Here is a 25,510-nt window from a genome sequence, read left to right as displayed (position 1 = left end):
TAGGAGGTATCATTTACTACTTCTTTGACAGGTAACACTGCTCTACAAATTTTGGGAAATTATCAACTTCTGTGATAAAATGTGCTAATTTTTACATATTTTGCTTAGATGAATTAGCAAACAAGTAAAAAGGTGCTAGTTTGCTAAAGTTTTGAAGTTATTTCACTATAAAAATGTATAATTATCTACACACAGGGGGGTGTATTTGCCTACAAGGGAGGGGGGTGTCTGATGATCATGATCTCGACATAGTATAGTGCAACAATGAAAATTCATTTATCTTCAATGTCCAGTGGCAAATGTCCAGGTTATGATGTTGATTTTCGTGAAAAACTGGTCTGTGGTGTGGGTATGGTTATCCACTTTGCATTTTAGGGTCGAATTCTGGGACAAAGCAACAGTTGTTGTACTATATGGATGCTTATAAACGTGTTGAATAATACAAGATAATACACCATATTATTTATAACCTAATAGATGTTTCCAGTTGGTTTTCTCTGTATAAAAAGCCCAAATGTGAGAATGGATACTCATTAAAGGGTGCCCTGCCCTTTACCTCTAAGCTAAAAAATTTTTGCTCTGCAGAGTACGTTTGTCTTGGCTAGAAAATGACTTTTTGACATATCAGCAGTAACCTAAGTCCATTTAGATAACAAATAAAGATGAATCCTTGTTTAATCTGATTTTATTCACATTATATTTCATTTATATTTCATCTATTATTCATATTATATTATTCACATTATATTTCATAAGCTTTAAAACTGTATAATACTGAGGTTGTATCTTAGTAGTATAGTCTAGGAAGCTGGAGAGCAATGGGACCAACTCAGCCACAATTCGATCAGTTTTTCGAAATTCGAAGGTTTTGCTATTGGTATCAAAAAGATAAATTTATATTGATTGATGCAGCACCATTCTCACTGCTATATCACATTTTGCAGAAAAGTTATGGAGCATAATCACAAGAAACATCTACTGATGAAAACCATCTCTAAAGACCAAGATCAAGAGTAGTTGATCTGCTTTAAGCTAGAAAGCAATACAAAGTTATCTTGAAATATTTAACCCAATGGAGACACTGTTGAATCACCTAAAAAGAGCTTCTTACACCGGACATCCCACCAAAATGTCTGAGCTGAAGCATTTCTGTACAGGTTTGACTCAAACCTAAAGAAATCCCTTGCTTGAAGTCAGTGCTGCCAAAAGAGGTTCAACTAGCTATCAACACCAGTGTTCACTTACTTTTTCCTCCACCGTTATGATTGTTTCATGGGTTTCTTCAGTACAGGCATTAGAAATTAGAATTAGAACAAGAATGTCAAGCAGTCAGTATATGGGATGTAGGGATGGTCAAACAGAAAAATGTCAAAAACCTTCGGCTCCAAAGCAGCTACCAATCAAGTCCATAAATCCTAGATTAAAAACTGCCAAATATTTTGGAGTTCTTAGATTATGATCCAAACATATTACAGCTATCACAGTTGTGTTTCCCAACACTGAAACTATATTAGAAAAGAAACAAAGACATACCAATACTTCACATAAGGTATGTCAATAAACCCACTTATGGAATGCGTAGGACGTACAAAATTAGTGTTTTTAAGTAGACTGTAATGATGAGGTATAACCATCATGAAGTAAAGGTGAAACAAATCAATAAACCTTTCTATAAAGTGATATCAATCATACCTTATCTCACCAATTTCAACACTTTTATCACATATACACATGTTGCTTCTTCTAAAATTTATAAGGCATAAGAAACGGGTTTGCAAACCACAGCAAAGTTTCTATTATCATTTAGTTCACACTGTGGCACATGACTTTTGTTTTGATGGACATGAAATCCTAAACAGATATAAAGAGATATACAATATACACTAATGGTCATTTTGTCATTACATCCCTGTGATTTTATGTTGCTGTTTGATTTTGAATATTTTTTTCACTGATAATTTGATTTCCTGTGTTTGCAAAACATATATAATTGGATTCAACATTGGAGGAAAGAGAAGTCAGAGACATGTTTGTGATCCTGGCATTTGGATGTACAGGTTCAAATATATATGTCATCATAACTGGTAGAAAAAAAACTGCCACTAAAGAAAGATGAGCTGTGCAGGTTTTAAAGGCCTTCACTCTTTCCTGAACTGTAGCTACTTTAGACAATTCATAACCAACACATGCATAACTTAACAAGATAAATATCAGTGGAATCCAAAGAATAAGAACTGGTAAGAATTAACCAATGAGAAAACGGGGGCTTTTGTCATCACAGATTAGTTCGTCTATCATACTGTAGTGACAGAAATAGCTGTTAATAACCACAGATTTATAGTAGTAATATCTCATGAGAAGGCCAACTGCAGTGAGTGTAATGGTAATGACAAATTGGAGAAAACACTCTCCAATTTTCAAAATTAACCTTTCACATTCTATTAAATATATTAAAGTTTAATTTGTATTTTATTTGCAATTTCACTTGCATTTTAAATATTTCACATGGAAGATTACTGTTAGCACTTTGTAGAAAAAGTTAATTTTGCAAAATATCTCGCAAACAAGAAGATGCATACATCATCACTAAAGCCTTATCAGTAGCTTTTTGTGTTCATCTTTGTTACACAAGTAGCAACTAACATGTGGGTAGCAATCATGTATAATATAACAAAGTAGTGGTTCTACAACAAATGTTATTTCATTGATGAATACAAGTTTCATATTTATGCATATGTGTTGCCATTATATTAAAAATGCAGTACTATTTGTAACAGTTAGTTTATGTCAATGCAAATTATGCCAAATAAAAACACTCAAAATATCACTCACATTATTATTGTTAAATTGCAATTTTGGAACCCACTCTGATTTTAAACAAGCTTTTCACAGATTTTTTGATTTCCTCTGTCTGAAGAACATAAATGATTGGGTTCAATGTAGGAGGAAAGACAGAAGTCAGAGAGAGGTTTATAATCCTGGCGTTTGGATGTATATTTCCCAAGTAGACAAAAGTGATTATTATTGGGAGAAATTAGATTGCCACTAATGAAAGATGAGCTGTGCAGGTTTTCAAAGCCTTCACTCTTTCTTGAACTGTGGCCACTTTAGTCAAAGCATAGCCAATACAGAGGTACGTAAACACCAAGACTTCACCACAGGTTAGTTGGAGTTTAGAGTGAGTCCCTGCTGGTTTGACAGAATTACTCAGACAGTACTTTTACCTATTTACATTGTGTTAAATGAATCCAAGAAGGTCTTTCAGCAATTCTCACAACCATGGGTGCGGACAACAGTATTTGGTCAGGTCCTTCCCAGCACAGAGAATACCAGCATTTCCTCTTGATGATTTTTACGAAGATCCAGTCTCCTGCATTCACTCTGGAGTCTGGTTCATGCTTAGGACCCTCCTGTTGTGCATTAATACATTTACAACATTTTTATTATTCAACATTTTTGCCATGTAATCAGTAATGGTCTCACTCATGTGACCATCCTACTTAATGAATGGTTTTGACTTTGAAGATGATAAAATTGTTGTAAAATATTTAATTACCTGGTTTATAAAATATGTACCATTATCACAATAGATTCTCTGGAATTCCAAATCTGGGAATAATAGTAGTTGTCAGTGTGTTTTAGCTGCTGTCCATTTGGGTAATGCATCACTGATCACTACACAGTATTTCTTTCCCTCACCGTCATTTAGTCATTTTAGTTAAATCCATGCAGATGTGTTGAAAATGATCTTCAGATAGTGGAAACTTTCCACTATTTCTTGTCACAGTCTGTCCCTGTGGATTATTTTTGCACAAATTTCACATTGTTGACAACATTTTTTAGAGTAGTTTGTAAAACCGCATGTTGTAAACACTGTTTACTGATCAACCATCCCTCCTGCTGACGTATGCACATTAGCATGCGTCAGTACAACTGCGTATCTAAATAAAGTTTTAGGTAACACTACTTTTCATCTTTACATCTTCAAATGTTATTGCCATTTAATTTACACTGTTTTCTCTTTGTTTTTGTTGTTACCCATGAGTCTTTTCATTTCTAAGGTTCACTGTTCTGTATGTCTTTAAATATCTGCTCATCAAGATGTTCAACTGTAACTGTAGCTTGTAAAGGCAGTGGTTTCTGTGCTACTGATTTAGCAACTTCGTCAACTTTACAATTACCAAAAGAAATCATATCTATTTGTCACATTTGTATCGCTCTTACAATTAGCAACCTTTTTAGGAAGCTACACAGCATCTAACAGCTGTAAAATAAGATCTTTGTGTGTGATGGGCTTACCAGATGATGTGATCATTCCTCTGTTCTTCTACTGCTGAGCAAACACATGTACAGTTGAAAATCCATAATTGCTATCAGTGTAGATATGAACTACTTTTACTTTTCCTAATATAGAAGTTTCTGTTAAGGTAATAAGTCTCACTGGCTGCAATGATAAATGAGATGGTAGTGATTCAGTTTTAAAAGCATCTTTAAGCGTTACAAACAGTAAATCCTATAGAATTAGATCAGTCTGAGTTGTTTTTTTTTTTTTTTTTTTTACAAGATCCATCTACAAACATTGTCATTTCAGCATCTTTATAAGATGTGTCAGTTTGGTCAACCCTGGGCAACACTCTATTCTCAGTTTCAACAATACAATCGTGGCCCACCATCCTCAGCTGTTGGCATTAATGTAGCAGGATTAAAGGTTGTACATCGTTCAATAGTGAGATGTGGCTGTGAAAACAATGTAGACAGATGTCTAGCTGGTGACATGTATGCTATCTTGTTTTGCAACAACAGGACAGAGACCGCATGTGGAACCTTTAGTGTCAGAGGATGGAACAACGTGATGTTAGCTGAAGCTTGGACTGTCAGGGAGGCTGCAATAACAGCTTTAATACATACATTGCTCTTTCTATTGGATCCGATTGGGTGGAACAATAAGCTATAGGCCTGTTTTTGTCCCCATAAGGCTGAGTCAACACTGAAGTCATGTGACAATTTGTACAATCTACAGTTTGCATAAAACATTTTTCATGGTTAGGCAGTCCTAAAACAGAGGTGCTGGTCAGGGTCTTTTTAAGATCATTAAAGGCTTTTTCTGCAATTTTAGTCATGTTATTTTATAAGTTGCCATAGTCCAGCGCAACGGAGAGTGTGGAAAAGAAGTGAAGAGACGTGTGCAAGCAGGTTGGAACGGGTGGAGGAAAGTGTCAGGTGTGATGTGTGACAAAAGAGTGTCAGCAAGAATGAAAGAAAAGGTGGACAAGACAGTGGTGAGACCAGCAATCTTGTCTGGTTTAGAGACAGTGGCACTGAGAAAAAGACAGGAGGCAGAGCTGGAGGTAGCAGAGCTGAAGATGTTGAGGTTCTCTCTGGGAGTGACGAGGATGGATAGGATCAGGAATGAGTACATCAGAGGGACAGCTCATGTTAGATGTTTTGAGGAAAAAGCCAGGGAAGCCAGATTGAGATGGTTTGGACATGTTCAGAGGAGGGACAGTGAATACATTGGTAAAAGGATGCTGAGGTTAGAGCTGCCAGGAAGGAGGCCTAGAGGAAGACCAAAGAGGAGGTTCTTGGATGTAGTGAAGGAGGACATGAGGATAGTTGGTGTGGGTGAGGAGGATACAGAGGATAGGGTTAAATGGAGGCAGATGATTCGCTGTGGCGACCCTTGAAGGGAGCAGCCGAAAGGAAAAGAAGAAGAAGATTTTCTACGTTGCCAATCAATTTCAACAATGGACTAGGCAGCTCTGAATAGTTTGGTATCCATGCTCTGCAGAAGTTTGTCATACCTAAGAAAAACATCATCTGTCTTTTAGTTTGTGGTTTTGGTGCTTTAAGCATTGCTTCTTTTCTGTCTCAGTCTAGAGCTCTCCCTTGCTGTGAAAGATCTTTTTTTTTTTTTTTTTACAACTGTAGTTTGTTCTTATTCACTCTGTGTCCCTGTTCTGCTAGAAAATTAAGCAGAGCTATGGTTTCTGTTTTGCATTGTTCTTTTTCTTAAAACATAATTTAAGTCCCCTGAAAATAACACTCAGAAACCATTTCATTATCATAGTCAGTGAAAAACACTTCAGCTGTTTTTCTAACTTTATTTTGTGCTTTTGCTCTTTGTTGGAGAACAGTGGTCACATGCACAGCATAATTCTTCGTCTCTGTTAGGACACAAGTTTGCCAACCAATTTGATTCTTTCGAATAAATCCTGAAATTTCAGGTTTGAAGCCATTAAAGAAGGCATTCTTTAACTGCTGTGCATAAGGCCCATCCCCATTTTGTGCAGCACCTTCAGGTACTGATATTCCACTGTGAGTGTTAAACACCTCTTTCAGTCTGTTAAAATAAGCCAACACTCCCTCACTGTCTTCTGCATAAGGAGGTTGAGGCCGAGGCACAGGATCAGAAGGAGCTGTGGGAGGAAATATTGCTCCACCGACAGCACCCTCTTCTCCCTGAGTGTACAGAGGAAGCTAAGCCGGTGGTGGATTATTAGGATGAGGAGGTGGTCTACAGCATGGCATTGTTTGTTCATCTGTAAATTCAACAGTTTGCCCTAAATACAATGTTGGTGAAAAGGCTTTTACCTGTTTTTCTATTTGCTTCTGTCTCTCTTCTCCTTCCTTTCTCTCTCTCCCTCTCTGTCCATTCTAACTTTCTTTAACCATTCTTGTGCTGCAAACAGCCCTTCTTTTCTCTGATCCTACTGATTTCCCTTAGTCTTACTATGTCCTTCACTCACTTTCTACAGCCTTCACAGTTTAACTTCCCCGAAAAGCCATATTTGTTTTTCCATTTTTCTAATTTTCCTTTTTTTTAAATTCTTGATGCATTGACGCATCAATTTTGTGTTACTGGTGATTAGGTTTTCTAATTTAGTATGCATTTTATTTCCTTATATTCAGTTACTATTTGTTTTTACTCACTACTATTCATTTATTTTATTTATTTATTATACTTATTATTATAGGCTACACTTATTATTTTAACAGGCTCCTTATCAACCCCTTTTTGGCCCCGCAAAGTCCTGGGTGCCTGAAAGGGTGTCATGGTCTAGTTCTAGTGGCCATGGTTCTGGGACGGGCTGGATTTGCTGTGTTCAATACAGGAGTCAATTTGGCCTATCTTTTTGTTTTGAGCCCTCCCCGATATTAGCCAGATCAGTTCTAACCTCACTTAAAGTCTGTGAGGGCGGAGGGGCAGGTACACAATGTGTCAGGTGGTGCCAATTTGCTCCAGCTTTACCTTTTACCTGAACCCAGTGGGAAGTAGTCTCCACCACTTCAAAAGGTCCAGTCCACCTGGGTTCAGCCCATTTTCTCTTGTGGACCTTCACTCGTACCCAGTCCCCTACCTTTACAGCTGGAGTCAACTCAGGAGTTGCCGGCTGGTCCCCTTCAGCTCACTTGACCTGCACAGACAGACTTTTTAAGACACTAGTTAGTGCTTTCATATATTTGTCACAATCAATTTGCCACACATCCAACCCAGGAACCCCAGGACATTACCTGGGAGGACCAGGCATTGGCCAACCAGTCAGCAACTCATGTGGACTCAAGTGGGTCTTTGACCCTGGTGAGGTGCGCATAGCCATGAGGGCGGCAGGCAAGGCTTCTACCCAGTTCAGTTTAATGCCATGCTTCTCCAGTGTTCTGCTGTTTACAGTCTAAAACAAAGCACTTACAGTGGGTGGCGTTGCCTCTCTCCCTCCTGTCAGAGGCACCTCTTTGTTGTGAGCACAATTAATCACTCAGTCACACTCTGTCCCTACTCCTTTAGCTCTGTCCCCTCTTTGTTACACTTTCTTATCTGCTTTCTCTTAGTAGATGTTGGGCCAAGGCCAACATCTACTTGTCCCCCCTTTCTTCTCTGCTGCTCTCCTCACTTTTCCTCTGTCCCTTCACTCTGTTAGAACACACACATACATTCTTAAATTTGCTTTACCCACTTCTCCGTGCTGCTTCAACAGACAGGGGACTTGTGTTATCACCGTCAGGTTTCCAGACCGATTGCAGGACACTGACACCGCACACTTTAACCAACTGTACAAATATATATATATATAGACCAAAAAATTGAAACAATAGAAACTTAGCGGTAACTGAACCTGCTTTTATTTTTATATTCTCTTATACCTTTACCTTAACTCACCACTTACCGGCTCTTATGGAGCCGTGGGTACTATGATTTTAGCGTGTTCAATGAGGGTCTTCAGGGGCGAACCAACACCCCCCAGAGGCACCCTTCCTCGGGACTTTATCCTGTACGTCTACAGGAATGGACTCCAACCTTACGGTCCTTCTTAAGGATTTAGGTGGACCCTATCCCCACCAGGGAGTCTATCCCAGCGTTTTTCTCCTCCCATCGGAGGTGATGGCACACATGACAAACAGGGCCAATGCCAGATACCCGTGTCTATACTATGTAAGCCACTTCTCAAACCCTTTTTTATATATACTCACACATGCAAATGACTTATGACATATTCTCAGACTATTCAAATGGAAGCCAATGCAGAATTCATAGTATATAACACAATTTTGGAACTGACATCAATAGACAGTCCAGCTATTGCATTGTATGTTGCACATGCAGTAGCAGAACAGTGCCATGATTCAGTTTCAAACTATATGATTTGCCTAAAGTAGTAAATGCTAACAATGTAATAAACAATCAACAGGGTGACAACTAATCCAGGTTACCCTCGATTGGGAAACTCTCTCAAATCTCACAGAACCATGCAGTAGTACACAAAACAGGATCCTTTTCATGTATTTACTTTTTTGTCCCTGCAGCAGACACATCTGACCAATAAGCAGAGAGGACATTCTGGTGCACTTCGATTTTTCTCTGCGTGAGAAGTAAATATTCTGATATTCAGCAGACTCCATCAAGACAAACAGTAGCCCTAAGTTAGCACTGTGACCACAATACCAACTTTCCTGAGCTCCTGCTGGCTTTGTCAGACAGTACAAAAAGTGGTCATGGCTCAAAGTGACAAAGCATATCAATTCCTTGTTCTTTAATATTAATGATTAACTGATTAATACAAAATGTGAGAATGACAGTCAAGCGATAAAGGTGTTGCACTTGACCATCATACTAAAATGGGAGCTAAACCTAAAGATGACACTTGATTGACCATCATTTCACATACTTTTATTTGTTGTCATGACCTTTGGGCACTAAACAAAAGGATAATATCCCACTAAGAACTTACTATTGACCTAAACCTAAAAATAACAGACAGCTGAAAACTACTCAGAAGTGCAAATATACATAAAGCTCAAATTAAAAATGTTTTAATGTACTAATATGCAGAAATAAGCCATTACTTCAATGGCAGTAAAAAAAAAAACGTAACGTAATACTGCATGTCCAAAAACTTTGTGGGACCAGGTGTTTCATAGTTTTTATTTCTTTTGACTTCTTCTCTGGGATTGTTTGCTTCTTGCACTTCTCATGAGGAAGAAGTTAACAACTAAACTATTCTTTACTCCCTTGTTGGCAGTTGGAACAAGTCTGCCTAATGAGGCTGTTAATGAGTTGTTTGTCGATCGCGCCCTTGCAGGATGATGACACATACTGAATAGAGTGGTAAACACTTCGTCCCAGACTGCAGGTTACATTCTAGAGGGGATTTTGAAGGGTGGGGGTGGGTAGATGGGGGAGTTAAGTTGTTAGACATTGTATTACATTACCTCATGTAGTTACAAAGTTCTTCATGACCTGGATAACTGTAATAGGAACAATTAGCATTAAATAAATATCTATTTGTCTTTGTTTAATGAGGGAATAAACTTTTTGAGCACTGTGATTACAATTCATGCAGAATCACTAGCAGAGCATCTGTAAACATCCAAGCTGGCTTCTCATACCAAATCGGAGTGTGTTTCAGTTTTTAAAACAAAACAAAACAAACAAAAAGAACATAATTCAACATACTACATAAGATTATAACGACATCCTGTAGAGCCCAAACGCTAAATCGGGCAATATGAGCAACATAAATTGGTATCGTGTTTATAACTGGTGAAAATTGCCCCTTGAAAAGAATTTGAGAGGAAAGATGAATTCATAAATGTCATACTTCAATATCATTCAAGCACTGTTCAATTACTTTTCAATACTTCAAATGCCATCACAAACAAGACTGGCTAACTAAACACACTGCACCATGGTTTAAAAAAAAAACAAAACTAAACAAAAAAAATACAATTAACCCTAAACAACTACTTACCTTATTCACGTTTATATTTCATATTGCATTTCAGTGAATTAAGGAAACAAGTGAATTCATAACACAGTGCAATGAAACGCAGCCATGAACAACTCTGAATTAAATCAAGACTCCATAGAATAAATTCAAAATCGGTCATAAGCTTGTAAACCGTAACATTTACAGGTCTGGGTACTCCTACAGCATTCATTGTTGGTCAATGGTTTGATTGCTTGTTTAGGAATACTTAAGAGAAATGTTACATACCCACATTCCCTAATGTGATTTTTCCAGCTGGTCAGGGGTTTCAAATAAGCAAGGCTGTAGGGATAGGTGACTAACTACTAACTCATCCTAACTAACATACCACTAGGGATAGGTGACTGGTAAGACAACAGTCAAAAGAAGAAATTAAGGTATGACTTTGAATGCAGTTCTGGTATTTGTAGTGGACTATTTTTTGTTTTACTCATTTTCTAACCAGGCTGCTTAGACAACCTAAGTCCTAAGTGTCTTATTTTTCCTTCCTCTGGACAAAGTTGTACCAACTTGCACTTCACTGTCAAAAAAATCTTTATAAATCCAAGAGGCCACCGTTTGTGTTCGTCATATCATCGAGACCAGCTAGAGAGGTAAGCACTGATATGCATCTCAGTGTCTGCTCAGTTCATGACATGCTGCAAACACACTCACACTCGGGCATGTGCTGTACTGTACTGGATGTATCATCTGCCTTATTCTTTTCTTTTTACTCAGTGTGACGGTCCCCGTCTGGTGGCTGTTTGGTGTTTTTGGTTGGTTGATTGTCTTCCAGGAAGTTGGAGTGGGAAGCTGTGATTGGGGATGCTGTACACCTTGTTCTGGGCAGGGCTTGCCGGATTTGAGAGGCAGTGCCCGTACGGACAGGAGAGACCCTCCATGAGACAGAAGGAGAGGAGACACGAACCAATAGAGACACCAACAGGAGGCGGAGACGGCTGGCTTTTGTTTTGAGCTTGGACTGGAGTTTGGAGTGTGTGCCGATTAGCAAGCTATTTGTATTTTGATTTGTTGATTGCTGCCTTTGACATACGCCTGTGACCTACATTTACTTTGAGCTTATTCTGTGTCGGTTTCATACATTTCATTAAATCTTTAGTAGAATATTGGTTTCACTGACTCCTTTGTCACTTCCGTTGAGCCTGGACATGACATCAGTATGTTTCAGGTGGATAAGAACTACACACGTCTGTGGGAGTTTTATATTGTGGGTTTCCCAGGTTTACCATCAGAGTATTTTCACCTTGTGGCCTGGTTCTTCTTCTTCCTCTATGTGACCACAATAGTGGGAAACCTCTTGCTGATAATTGTGTTCGCTTTGGAGCACAGTCTCCAGAAGCCCATGTACATCATCATGGTCAGCCTGGCCCTCTCAGACATTGGTACATATGGCATCACTTGTGTCACTTGCAAAGTGTCATCTTTTGTCAGGATCTGGTGTATGAGACATTGCTTTCATAAAAATACAACCCATATGTGGGTGATGTGAAACAAACATTAATTAATGTTGTTGACTATGAGAATAACATAGACAGCAGTCTCCAGGTGGCAACCTGGATTCTGTCACTCAACAGCAGCTGCCCTTTTGGATCTTTAGGTTTTCAGCTCTGCTGAAATTTGCTTTACAGATGTATTCCATTTTTGAAGTTTGGAGGAGGGAGGAGCATTAGTGCTATTTACAATTGGTTTGAAAATGTTTATCTCTGTACATATTTTGAACCCTGATCAATATAAACAATATGTTTAAGACCTAGTGCTGTTACAAATCAATTCTTTTAAAGCAAAAAACCTCAGAAAGAAGAAATGATTACATTAAATTATAAACCAACGAAAGAAGTAAGAAAAGAGCACAGAAGAAAGAAAATAAAAATACAGTCTGTCGATGATAAGGGAGGTTCTGCTGCTGTTAAGCACAAGACATTGTCAGCGAGTGACCGTGAACTGGCTAGAAGCTAACCGTTTACACAATCAGACTAAACACCAATATACTGTATATCAACAAGGTCTAGAGTCATCATGAGCTATATAAGATTCATATTAAAAATATTCTACATGTTACTTTAGTTTGGAAAATTACTTCCATTGGAAAAATATAAAATAAAACAAAACATTTTATAAATTTTTTTTAATCTGATGAAGGAGTACATGTTTCTGTTGTGCAAAATGGACTTAATGCAGAGAGAGAATTAAGGAAAGAGTAAAAAGCGAATTAAGACAACTAACATTTTCATTCATTTCTCTGCTTGGACAGCAATTGTCAGAGAGATCGTTCACACCACTGCTGAAAAAGGAGCACAACAAGCCTTTCCTTGGAGAGAAGGATGGAACGTCGGTGAGGGGAGAAAACTGACATAACACACTTTTATATTCTATAGTTATGTAGATTCTGAATGAAGGATTTTTAATGTAATGGTGTATTTTTAGTTTTACATTGTCATCTCTACTTATGTGAAAGATCTCAATCTTTCTTCCATCACTTGTCATAAGGGTGAGATAGCTCCTAATTCAGCTATGACCTAACACCAAATCAAGGAGCTGAACGAGCCTCAAAAGCACCATAGAGCTGCTTTCACATCACGCATCATTGTCATTTAAGTAACTGATCAATGTCTGAGTGACCTGAATTTACTTGTTTTTTAATAATGTACTTCTTGGCTGGACCACCTTAAGGTGATTTTATTTATCACAGAGACAGAGGGACTTTTACAAACCTTCACCATGTGAGTAGAAATGCTTCTGTAACTACAGCTACTATTCAAGGAAGGGACAATCGCTGAGTTATCTGAGTGGGAATACTCACCCATCGGCCAGTTGTCGTACACGTGCTTGGCAATGTCTGCTGCCGAGTCGTTGGGGAAGAAGTTAGAACTGTGTATGACAGACATTACTGGATGCATCTGAGCACAACACATATAAGGGACACAAATAAGGGACAATGACCATAATAACCTGATGTTTCCTGCTGGGACAGTTTCAATTGTACAGATGACATACACATCATGAGGTAAAAATTCACAGAATACTGGTGAGTGATTTGCTGAATAGTAATTCATAAAGTATTTAATAAAGTAATAAAGTAATTAACTAATTATTTATTTGGGGGGGGGGGTTGTGTGTGTGTGTGTGTGTGTGTGTGCTTGTGCGTTATTGTTTATATTGAGGAATTATGGAGTCTTATGGCCGTGGACACAAAAGACCTCCTGAATCTATCATAGTATCATGTCATACTTAGTGCTCTTCAACAACAACAAAAAATCCTTCATTATCATAAAACAGAATATCAACTCTACAAAAATGCAAATAGTTTTAGGGTAGTGTCTCAGCTATAATGGCCATGCCAAAATAATTATTAACTATAATAATTGGGCAATATTTCTAACCATACTGAGAGCAGTCACTTAACTCTATGACACTATAACAAGCGACTACTTCTATCACTAGTGGCAAAAACCTGTAGCACCAATGGGGCTATGAGAACATTCTTATTCCAGTACTTATTTCTATAATGTAGTTGAGTATCCATCATTAAAGTTTTCTGTGACATTAAATATATTTCCAGCATAGTCAGTCATATGGTGATTATAAATGTTTAATATACACACATGAAATAATGAAAAGTACCATCTCAATCTGCAGCTCAGCTTTACAGAGCTTTATATTTAGTTTCAGCTCATTGTTTAGCTGTCCAACCTGCAACTTTGCTGTCTCAGGTCACTCGAACTGCTCTCATAGCATCAGTTTCAGAGAAAAAGCTCTGAAAACCTTATTTCCTGTGCTGACTGTTGTCATGGAGTGTCATTTAGGTGTTAATGCACATGGAAGTTGCACATGAAGGCATTTCATAGCAGCCTGTCAATATCCAACTGAGATAAAGGCAAAATGCCTCAAAACCAATTTCTAAATGTTGACCACATATGTTTAAATATATTTCATATATTTTATATATCTACATCTCTGGTGTTGAAGTATTGTTAAACAACAGTGAATGATGAGGAAGTGAAAATGAATTTTTCTGAAATATGTGATATCTTAAGCAGTGCAGACTTAACAGATTCATGTTTGATTTAATTTTGCACAACAGATAAATACATGGCCACTGCAGCAGCAAAATACAATAAATGACAAAACACCACATCATGACTGCAACTGGCTAGTAAGAAATCAGTAAAACATTTTAAACCTTTGTAAATGCTATTTTAACACTTTCCACTTTGTCAGCATAGCAGTGAATACCTTTTTAGACATCGTTATGTTACTCAGCATATTGTTACAAAGTTTTTTGATAGAGTTCATCACTTCTTCTGTCTTTAAAGAGTATAAAATAGGATTGAGTAAAGGTGGTACGATGCCTGGTAAAACGTTGCATATGATCCTGCCATCACGATCAATGTCGGAAATCAAATTGTCGTACAAAAGGGGAGAAAAGCAAATAGCCACTAGAATCAGATGAGAAGTGCAGGTTTTCGCAGCTTTTAGTCTTTCCTTTCGTGATGCAATCCTGCTCAGTGCTATGGCAATGCAAATATATGTCAATGCTATCAATATAGGAGGTAAACAGGGATTTAAAACAAAGCTAACAAAAGCAATATTTGAAATTAAAGATGTGTCACCACAGGCCATGCCCCTCATTGTTCGCATCTCACAGAAAAAGCTTTGTATCGCCAAAGAGCCACAGAAAGAATGATGATCAAGTAGCCCAACGATGCATGCTGATATACTCATTAAAACAACCCACACAAACAGCAGCATTGCAGCAATAGCTGGTTTAGTCACAATACTATGGTACCTTAAAGGGAAGCAAATTGCTATAAATCTGTCATATGCCATAATGACAAGTGTCCATGCCTGGACATCTGTAAAGAAATAGAAAAAAAACATATAACTTAAACAAGCCTCATAGACAATGTCGCTCCTGTCAAACAAAAATACGTCTAAGACTTTTGGGATGAGAGCAGTGCTCCCACACAAATCTGCTAAAGCCAGGTTGAACACAATCATGTATTTAGGACTATGAAGAGTCCTGACCAGGTAAATCACTGACATTAGGAAGACATTCCCAACAACAGTCATGATATAGGCAAAACACAGGAAGATTAAAAAATATGTAACATGAGGGATGTTGGAAAATCCACTGAAATAAAATTTTGCAGGGCGAACAAATGTGACATTAGATATGGTAGCAGCTTTCACTTTTGGGACCATTATCACTTTGAGTAGATGTAAAAAGAGCAAATACAATTTATAATAAGACATAACACAGCTGACTGATGGAAACTGTTCTAACCAAACTCACCTCAGATACTATCAAGTGTGCAGTTCCCTAAAATGAGCTGTACTATAAGAGCCTCATCATTTATACTTTTCTTCTGTCATTGAGAGACAGCAGAAAGGCAGGAAGCTGCATCACATGATTAGGAATCATATACTAATATATTCTATATGAAACTTCCTCATAGTATCTTTCATCAATATGTGGTTTAATACAATCAGCTCTGACTCAGCTGTTACGATTGTCAGTGGAATACAGAATAATTCTTTATGGCACAGTGTAAAAACTATTCAATTTAAACCATTGTCCTCTTCTGAGAGACATGAATACTTAGTAGGATTTGAAATTTAGATTGAAGAAAATCTCCCCTCTATTACACATTTTCATGTCTTCTTGTTTTTTCTTTATTAAGACTGACATTGAAGACAGTAACAAGAACAAAATACACGCTGTCATTTTTCTTTCTGTAAGAAGGCAGCAACCAGCCTTTTCCTGACTTCTGAAGAAAATTCAGCTGTGTTGGGAAAAAAATACATCATTAAGCATAGTTACAACGCTTTCAACATGCTGCTTAAATGATGCAGAAATAGGATAGTTTATTGACCCATGTATTGCAATTTGAGTCGATTTAAACCTGTTTAATATATGTAGTAGGTATGAATAGTTTTTAACCAGAAACCTGCCTGTTCACGTTTCTAATATGATTTTTTCCACAACCACTGAGAAACCGACTCTGATAATTGGCAATTCTATAGTCAGAAACGTGAAGCTAGAGACACAGCGACTATAGTCAAATGTATTCCTGGGGCCAGAGCGTGTGACATCTGACATTTGAAGCTGCTGGCTAAGGCTAATCATAAATATTGTAAGATTGTTATTCACGTTGGCAGCAATGACACCTGATTACGCCAATCAGAGGTCACTAAAATTAATGTTGAGTCGGTGTGTAATTTTGCCAAAACAATGTCGGATTCCATAATTTTCTTTGGACCCCTCCCCAATCTGACCAGCGATGACATGTTTAGCTGTATGTTGTCATTCTGTCGCTGGCTGTCTAGGTGGTGTCCAGCAAACAATGTGGGCTTCATTGACAATTGGGCCACTTTCTGGGGAAAACCCGGTCTGGTAGCGAGGGATGGCATCCATCCCACTTTGGATGGTGTGGCTCTCATCTCTAGAAATTTGTTTTGAGTTTGAGTTTATTAGCCAACCTAAAGTTTAACAATCCAGAGTGAGGACTGGGACGCAGAGACTCAGTCTAAAACGCCTCTCTGCAGTTTCCTTCGAGCTGTCACCCCCTTCAAACAACATAGAGATTGTGTCTGCTCCTCTAACTTAGAAATCAAATAAATCAGTTAGTTAATAGAAGAGGAGTTATTCATTTAAACTTAAAAAAAAATTAAGACCATCTCCTCTTATTGAACAGGAAAACAGAACAGTCAGATGTGGATTATTAACTATCGGGTCTTTTTCATCTAAATCTCTGTTAGTAAATGATTTGGTAACTGATCACCAAATTGACTTACTCTGTCTCACTGAAACCTGGCTGCAGCAGGATGAATATGTCAGTCTGGATGAATCAACCGTACTCAGTCATAAAAATTGTCATGATCCTCGAGGCACGGGTTGAGGTGGAGGAGTAGCTGCAATCTTCCACTCTAACGTATTATTAAACTTTCATCCTCAGAACAATTATAACTCATTTGAGAGCCTCACTCTTAATCTCTCACATCCAATCTGGAAAACACAAAAAACAATTCTACTTGTCATTGTGTACCGTCCACCTGTCCCTTACTCAGAGTTTTTAATTGAATTTCCAGACTTCCTGAAAATGATTCCATCTTTATTTACATCTATGCAATGTGCCAACACAGTGGAGGGCAGCTGCCTCAATCCTACTCCCTACCAAATTGATCATGTTGTTGACAGTCGGAGAACTGTGAGAGCAAAGGGCATACATTGTAATCGTGGTGGATTACCCCCATTTGAGTCTAATAAACAAGTGTTGAGACCAGTGCTGAGTTGCTGTTCTTCCTACATGCATTCGCTCTCACACAGAGTGAGTCACACATTCATCACACCACACAATTTGACAGACACAACCCTCCCAAACATTATGGCAGCCCCAGATCTGGCCGTCCACTTTCAAGGGAACGGCGGCATGATTATGACAATAGACATAATGCACATTACACTTCTTCACCTTCACACAGTCCACAATTATCGCAGACATAGCTCTCCATCGCCACCCCTCCGTTCCCATAGTCCATCACGGTATCACACCTGACCCACACGACATGTACACTTTTCACAGCCTCTCAGTGAGAAAGCCCGTTCCTTGCCACACCAGGGAAACGAGTAGAAGCTGCCAAATGCCAGCTTCACCCCCCATATTGGTCCATTTTGACATTGTTACTGCTAACTCGGCTCCGCCCACACCTTGTGTGCAGATCACTTTGGCTGGTACTGAACTTCATGCGTTGGTTGATACGGGGTCAGGTCTTTCTCTCATTACGGACGACTGCCGTAAATCCATACCGGCTTTGTCCACTCAGTCTATCAGTATATCATTCGTTTTAGCTTATTCAGTTATTGGTCAACCATTGGACATACTTGGCTCTGTGACAGCTCCTATACATATTGGAGATGTCACATTCTCTCATGTTTTCCATGTAGTGCGCACCGCTACTCACCCCGTTCTCATCAGATGGGACTTCTTGATTGAACATAATGTTACTGTTGCCATACCTCATGCATGTTTGGAACTATATCATACTTCAGTACCTCTTTTGCCTCCCCAATCACTGATTCCAACTCAAAGTTTGGCGGTCAGTGTCGCTCAGGTGACTTTCCCGCCTATGGCAGAGATGGTAATTCCAATCTCTGTCAGGGATAATGGTGTACCAACTCCTTTAACTGACACTTACGTAGGCATACTGGAACCACACCCTCCTCCTGTTGTAATGCTAGGTGTTGCCCGAACATTGACTTCCGTTAATCACGGCAGGGGCATGGTTCGAGTTGTTAACCCAACTACTGAACAGGTCTCTCTTGAGGCTGGATGCCCATTAGGTCAACTTTTCTCTGTTTCAGGCAATCCGCTTGATGAGTATACATTAGTCTCAACTGTAACCCCTGGTGAAGCTTCCTGTCCGATGTCTGATGTGCATTTGGCGGACAAGCAGTTCAACGCTGATGAGCAGATGCAACTTAAGAGTCTGCTGACAGAGTATGCTGATATTTTCAGTTCTCATTCGCATGACTATGGCAAAACTAATTTGACCACACACAGCATTAGCACTGGGGATGCCGCCCCGATAAAACTCCGCCCATATAGGACATCGCCTGCTACTCAGGCTATATTACAGCAAGAGGTGGCGAAACTCTTAGACCATGATATTATCGAGGAGTCTCAGAGTCCCTGATCGGCCCCGGTTGTTTTTGTCCGGATAAAGGATGGTACACACCGTTTCTGTGTCGATTATCAACGCCTCAATGGGGTTACGATTAAGGATTCACATCCTCTTCCTTGGGTAGACGATACTCTTGACAGGCTTTCTGGTGCTAAAGTGTTCACCACTATTGACTTAACGGTTGGTTACTGGCAAATTCCACTCAATCCGAGTGATAAAGAAAAGACAGCTTTTTCCACTGGTACTGGGCTGTATCAATTCCGCATGATGCCAAGGGGTATCTCCAATGCACCTTCCAGCTTTCAGCAGTTAATGGAACTCGTGCTTCGGGGCCTGCATTGGAACATTTGTTTGATCTACCTGGATGATATTATCATCTACAGTACTGATTTCATAAAACACTTACAACACTTACAAGAGGTTTTCCAGAGGTTTCGTACAGCTGGTCTAAAACTTAAACCATCCAAGTGCCAGTTCGCACGCCCTTCTGTCACCTTTCTGGGCCACCGTGTTTCCAGTGCTGGTGTAGAACCAGACCCATTGAACATAGACAAAGTGAAGACATGGCCAATTCCCACATCAGCACACTCAGGTCAGGGCTTTCCTAGGTCTGTGTTCTTATTACCGTCGATTCATCAAACAGTTTGTGCGGACGGCTGAGCCTTTATACCACCTCACACATAAGGGTGTTTCTTTTTCTTGGTCAGCTGAAGCTAATGCAGCTTTCAATGCTTTGAGACATGCACTGACTTCATCACCGATTATGGCTTTTCCAAACCTTTCAGCTCCTTTCCTACTTCACACAGATGCTTCCCTGCATTCTGTAGGTTCTGTTCTTTCACAACAGGTGGAAGGGAAGGAGCATGTCATCGCATACGCCAGCGATGTCTTGTCAACTTCGGAAAGGAAATGGTCCACTTTTGACCGGGAATTGTACGCCATTATGTGGTCAGTTCGTCACTTTCGTCACGATCTTGCTTGCCACCCATTCACTATCGTCAGAGATCACAAACCCCTGGTTGGTTTGAGGAAACTCCCACTGGACCATGATCCTACTGATAGATGGGCTCGTTGGGCCTTAGAATTGGACCTTTACGATTGGCATGTCATTCATCGTGACGGAGCAAAACACCTCAATGCCGACGCCATGTCTAGGCGCCCGGACGCTACTCCTAGGGCATTTGAGGGTCACACACTGGACATTGTGTCCACTTCTTCGGTGGCAACTCAAACCACACAAATACTGATACAACCAGAACCGGTTTCGACACACAGCCAGACATTGCCGATGTGTGAGAATGTTCTTTTGACCACAACCGTCCCGGGTCACACAACATCAAATCTCGTTGTGATTCAGAGCGATTGGAATGTTGTGGAAAAACAAAAGTCTGATCCTGACATAGCTCTTGTTTTCTCATGGTTAGAAACGGGGCATAGACCACCTTTATGGAGGTTATGTCATTCTTCCCCATACCTTAGGAAACTGTGGACACAGTTTAGTCGACTTAGCATTCATAACGGGATGTTATGCAGACACATGCGGAAGTCAGGTGATGATGTTGTCTTGCAGGTGATCATTCCCACATCATTAATCCCTGAAATACTCCACGGACACCCATCAGTGGGTCATTATGGTCGGGCTAAGACGTTGAACAGGGCTACGCAGTTCTTTTACTGGCCTTGTATGTCTTCTGACATTGCCAAACATTGCGCTCAATGTACAGCTTGCCAATCACGTCGCTCCCCGGTGCCCAGACGGCAGGCCCCACTCATTCCTATTTCTCCTGACCGTCCATTTCAAATTGTGGCAGCTGACATAACAGAGTTACCCACTTCGACCAAGGGGAATCGCTATTTTCTGGTCATGATGGACCTGTTCACGAAGTTTGTTAATCTCTACCCATTACAAGATCAGACTGCTGTTTCAGTGGTAGGTTGCATATTTAGCCGCTACATTCCACAGCATGGCATTCCGGAGGCCCTCCACTCAGATCAGGGCAGACAGTTTGAATCTGACCTCATAAAACACCTTTGTAACTTGCTGTCAATCAAGAAACTCCATACATCCCCTTACTATGCCCAGTGATGTTGAACGCTTTAACAGGACGCTAAAAGATTAACTTTCCAAGTGTCTTTTTGAGTCAGGTTCGGAGTGGGACGAATATCTCTCGCCAGTGGCATTGGCTTATAACACTACGAAACACACTAGCACAGGACACACACCCTTCTTTTTGGCCCATGGCAGGAAAGCCCGTGTCCCCTTGGACACACTGCTGCAGGACAGTCATGCTTCCTGTTCGGCTACAGCCGGCACACCTGCAGCGTATGCCTACGATTTGCGCAGGAGGCTGGCCTGTGCCTACCGTTCTGCTATTGCTGTTAGAGACTAGGCTCAGGATAAACAACACCTGAACTATGATCGCCATCTGAAATATACACCTTACAACAGCAGTGATTTGGTTTTGGTGGATGACCCCGCTCACCGCCACAACAAACTTTACCCTCGTTGGGTTGGCCCATATGTGGTTTTGCGGTCATTATGCCCCAGGGGTAGTTCCACCCTGGTTAATTTTGAAGTTCGGGACATAACTCAACCTCATGCAAAACCGAAAATCATTCACTACAATCGCATGAAACCGTACATTACTGACCCACAACACACTCACACCTTTGCCTCCCCTTCTTCCCCTGCTCGGTCAAACACCCTGAACACCTTGTCAGGACTCCTTCCACCCATTACTCCACCTGTTCCACCAGTATTCCCCGCACCTCCGGTTCCGTTGGGACCGCCACCAATACCTCAGTCACAAAATCAGCCCCGATTACAATCACCAGGACCTCTGCTTCCATCCTGTCCTGTGGAGTACGGGCTGGGCTCGAACTCTGGATTGTTGCTTCCACCACTGGACTCATCTGACACTGGGCTGTCGCCTGGTGTTTCGGACTCTCCTATGACTCCAGTGTCTACACGACGTGTACCTCCCAGGTAAAAATCTTTTTAACCCTCTGGGGTCGACGCACGCGCCAGCGCGTTTTGACGCATCTTTTTCTGATAAGGCTGAAACAAACTTAAATTACTCTGTCAATTCTGATCGTACAGATAAAAGAAGTATATCATTCAAATCTGTAAAGGGTCTAGTTTTAGTGGTATACCATCATAATAACAACAAAACGTTGTGCTTTTTTTAAATAAAGAAAGCCGACAGGGTGCGCTCTCGGACTTTTCTGTCTCTGCCATTTCTCTTCACAGACACGTAAATATAACAACCAGAATCTCAGCGAATACTTGGCTCATAAAAATAAGAATTATATGGTTAGAAAGCTTGAAATGTTTTCTTTTGAGTGAAACAATTCAAGTCAAAAACAAATCATCACTTTTTATTTAATCCGTACGAACGTACGGAGAAGTCAGTTTTTTCCTGTCTCACCTCATTACAGGTAATGCGGTCCCGCCTTGTACACTGTCCACTGTTCACATGTAAATAATCTCAGGTGAACCAGGTAAATATGTGCACACCCCCGAGAAATGACACAAAATATCAAACTTCATCATAGAATTTACTCACTTTTTCTGCGCGTTTGGATGATGGCGCGTTACGCACGTGAAGCGGCGCTCCTTACATTCCACACAGAGACAAACAGTTTAGCTTGTCCTCAGAGTAAAAACACTGATTTTAACTCAAATGAGGATCGTTTGGCTCCTCATTGTGTTGTATTGTGCTGCACTAATCCGTCCCATCTACACTGACTGAAAGGCTCATTATGCAGTCAGGCAGGACCCTGTGTTTGTTGTAGACTACACAAACTTTCTTTGTGACACTGGCATTCTGTAAATGGAACTTTCTCTTATCACGTCTGATGGTGTCAGTCTCTGTGATGATGTGCTTGTCTGATTGATGATCAGCCACAAATGATTTAACAAGCCCTGCTAGAGACTCCTGAGTCACAACAGATGCGTTAGCTGAATTCAGAGTTACCCCTTTACATTTCACGTCTCTTCCCTCTCTGCTTATGGTAAGCATAGCATTCGGGTCCACCTGAGACCAACTCTGTAATAAAATCATCCTCCCCGTCATCATCAACACACAGCTCGTCTGTCAAGTCACCTAGGTAAGGCCCCAGACTCGGCATCCACTCACCGGGTCTAGAAGTGAAAATGACAGAATCAGTATCACAGTACAGTACACGCTCCTGCAACTTGTCCAATAGCTCGTACAGCATGAGTCTGGCATGGGTAGTTGTCACTGCGCTAATAAACACATTCACGTCACTGGCCCTGCCGTCTCCGTCATCACTATGACGCCACTGAACCATAGCTACTTCATTAGATATGAAGCAAAACTGTCTGACGTCAAAATGGTCACTAAACATGAGCTCTGTGAATCGCTCAGCCTCAGTGATCAACTCACATGTGCCCATATTGGTCCTCATGCTAAGGCGCCTCCACAATGAGTTTAACAGATGCTTGTTGCAGCTCCTGACAGCCTTATTGACAGCAATCTTGTCAGGGTTTAGTCTTATACCTTCATGGGCTTCATAGTCAAGGATATACTGCTGTTTTTCCTCCTCTGTCTTGACATTTTTGGGGTACCCCAAGGCCTCCTGCTTACATTTCAAAAAGGTTTTAACACATTCCCGAAATAATGTGTTAGTCTTTTTCGGAAAATGCCAAACTTCATCAGTGCTCACAAGCTGGTAGCCCTTCTCAATAGCTTTTTCAAGCTTGAAGGAAACCCACGTCCCGGTCAGCTGTCTCTCACAGTCAGTGTGACTGCAGGCAGTGTCCGGATTCAGCTCCTCGCAACACAGAGGGGGAACATGAGCTTGTGATGGCTCCTGTATGGCAAAACAGGATGGTACAGACCTCTAAGGGGCAAAACAGTACACTTGACAAAGCCAAAATAATTTCCAATGCTGTCAAAATTGCCTAAAATTTTTTCGGGATGCCCAATCGGATAATCTTTCTTAGCCTGCACAGTAGGATACAGGCTTGTGAAATCGTAGTAATGCTCTTTTACTCCCTCTGCACACTCTGTCACATGCAAGAGCTTCATTGCATTTGTCCTCCCACCGAATAGTGCATCCCTAGGATTCAGACTCTCAGGGTTCTTGTAGCCTGCAAGAAAGCCCTTGACGTCTGGATCTGTTTGCTTTATCAGATTCCACTCACACTCCCACATCACATCCACGCCACACCGTGACGGAGCCGTAGAGCTTCAACTTTGTTGTTAAACTGTGCGTAGAGCCCTACATTATTCTCGGCAGCGGATTCTGGGAAGCATTTTATACAACGGTGATAATAGCAGCCTGCAAATTCAAAACAGGTGTTTGAGGCAGCATCTAATCCATCAATACAGTAGGAGCCAATCTTGTGTTCACCACCTCTCAGAGCATGTCTGATCACCCTCTTTTCAGAATAGGCCACGTATTCGAGCCATTGCACAGACACATCTGAGAACGCTTTATTACATTCCAGATACATCCCATCATAGGTGAGTGGCAATGTGTCCTGAGGCAAGAAGAGCTTCTTAAATACGCCCATACAACTTGATGCCAGAGTCGTGAACGCAAAAGGGTCAGTTTCTGTACACTGCATGAACGCTGTGCGGTAAATCTTACAGGCCTTGCGCAATACCGCAACATCATTTCGACAATAACGAGCTAGCTCAGCCTGCATTTTAAAAGTATCGTCTTTAACTCCATTATACCACTGCATGAATTTCACCTGCGCACTCTGGGGCATCTTGTCATAGCCATAATACTTTGGCGAGGGGTAGGAGCCTTCCTAAAATTCATTTTCAACAGTGTTGAATTTGTGAGGAAAGTACCCTTTGGCCATGCCATCAAAGCCTAAGGCGGCTGGTGTTTTAGCCAGGCTCATTGGCAGAAAGCTGTATGAATCGATCCACCGCTGGCTGTAGTCCTCATCATACATCATGATGACACGACTACCTTTCATGATGACTAGGGGGGTAATGCTTTGTCTCACAAGATACTCGAGCACAACATAACTGTCAAACCCTGCTGCGTTATGCGCTATGAACGTATAGCCCTTGTACTTCTTGCGTCTAAACTGTCTGATAAACGCGGCCACACAATCAACACCTGTGTAACAAAACGGGTAGGGGTCAACCTTTTCGCTCATCTCCATGGCACAAACATAATTTGCTTCATGTTTCCCATCATGGTATCTGGTTTCAAAGTCATACAGAATGTAATTATCAGGGGGTTCCTCCTCTACCTCTTTAGGCGGCGGCGGCTGGATGTAGCACTGATGCACCATGTCCCCTCTAAGTGCACCGCAGTCTCTGCACCGCGGGGCTGCACATCTGTGTCTAGGGTTCTTTATGCAAGTCCTGTAAATATTTAACTGTAGCACAGGGAATCATACTGTTTAGGGTCAGGTAATTTGTGGTTTTGGAAATCTTATTACACCTGTATAGGCAATTATGCAGCAAGGGTGTCTCGTATGTGTTATAACAAAGTTCACAGACATATGAGCCACCAAAAATTGTGCAAATGTATTCATTGCTGAACCATTATTAGCAGCACCGCTATAGAGGTTA

General features: G+C 40.6%; 1 pseudogene; it reads right to left on the bottom strand.

The window, feature by feature from the left end:
- Nucleotides 1-1,901: 1,901 nt before the first annotated feature.
- LOC113143108 (olfactory receptor 146-like) lies at nt 1,902-15,425 on the bottom strand (annotated as a pseudogene).
- Nucleotides 15,426-25,510: the final 10,085 nt, after the last annotated feature.

This window comes from Mastacembelus armatus, chromosome 14 (assembly GCF_900324485.2).
Source record: "Mastacembelus armatus chromosome 14, fMasArm1.2, whole genome shotgun sequence".
Classification (NCBI taxonomy): domain Eukaryota; kingdom Metazoa; phylum Chordata; class Actinopteri; order Synbranchiformes; family Mastacembelidae; genus Mastacembelus; species Mastacembelus armatus.
Note: the sequence above shows the minus strand (reverse complement) of the source record. Positions and strands in the feature narration are given on the sequence as shown.